Genomic DNA, 1,467 nt, shown 5'->3' on the forward strand with positions numbered 1-1,467 from the left:
CGTCCCTGAAGCGCCGCGCACACCGTCCCTCGGGCGGGCGCTGGAGGGAGTTGGCAGTCAGTGCGCCTCTGCCTCTTCCGAGCCGAGCCCTGGTGCTGTGCTCTGCAAGGTCCGAGCCACGCCAGCCTCAGGTACACCCGGCTGGGGAGAGGTGCAAGCCCCGAGGGAGGGAGGGAGGGAGGGGCCGGGCCAGGGGGAGCCAGGAGAGAGGGAGAGAGCTGAGAAGGAAGAAAGAAATCAAGGGGCGAGGAACTAGCTTTCCTGGAGGGAGTGGATCCTGGGTGTTCAGGGAACACGCGGGGAGGAGAATTGCATTAGAAAATGAGCTCCAGTGAGCTGCCTCCACAGGCTCGGGAAAGGGGTTTTCCTTTTGTGCTTTTAGTTCCTTTACCTCCTTGTTTGGGTACAATTACCTGACAAACGGCCCCCATCTATGTAAAACAACAGTTAACTTCAATACCTTGGTGAACAGATAGAAAGTGACGGGGTGACGCTACTGCAAATGCAAGGAAGTTCTGCCTCCACAAAACCTCTTGTGAGGGACCCAGATCCCACTGAGATTTTTCTTTCCTCACCTGGTTCATTCTCTCATTCTCTCCTTCCCTCTCTCCTTCCCTCCCTCAAACACAAACACACACTCATACTCAATATAGTACCCTCTCCCTTGAGAATGAAACAGATGCCTTCTGTTGACCCATTCCAGGACTTAGAGGAGTGTTTTTCCACACTTTACTAGGCACAGGAAATCACCTAGGGATCTTGTTAAAGTTCATATTCTGATCCAATAGGGGCCCGAGATTCTCTGTTCCTAATCGTGTGGCAGATGCCACTGATCCAAGGACCATATTTTCAGTAGCAAACAAATAAACAAACAAAATAAAACTGCTTTCTAATTATCAGCTGAGCCACTAAATATTGGTAAGATGATCTGAAATAAGTTGCTGATGCACTGTTTTTCATGGGGTTTCAGGATGCTATGGGGGCAAATAAATTATAAACATAAACATGGGGCAAAAGGATAAAATACCCTGTAGATACAAGGCCATCATTATTGTCATTATTACTGTTGATGAAATATCAGGGAGATATTGACAATTTGCCACTGTGTATGTTCTTGAGGGAAGTTCTAAAACACAATCCACAGCGACCGCCTCACAAACACACCATTGTTTAGAGAGAAAATGCTATTTAACATCCTCTAAGGGGCAGTCTATTCCTCCTGTGAGCCCGTTGTTGACTTTTGCTGATATGTAGTAGCACCGTTTAAATGTGTATTATCAGGTAGTTAAATTGCTTAGCAGGCTAATAGGTAAAGCAAACCAAGAAAAGCAAATGCCAGGAACAAAGAGATAAAAAGGAAATATAGCCAATGCACCAAAAGATATGTTGTATTACACTTCACATGACTATGTTCGCTTGATTTGATTCTCCCTTTGCATGTTTTCATCTGGACTTAAACACCCATCC

This window comes from Myotis brandtii, unplaced genomic scaffold (genome assembly GCF_000412655.1).
Source record: "Myotis brandtii unplaced genomic scaffold, ASM41265v1 scaffold18, whole genome shotgun sequence".
In the NCBI taxonomy this organism is placed as follows: domain Eukaryota; kingdom Metazoa; phylum Chordata; class Mammalia; order Chiroptera; family Vespertilionidae; genus Myotis; species Myotis brandtii.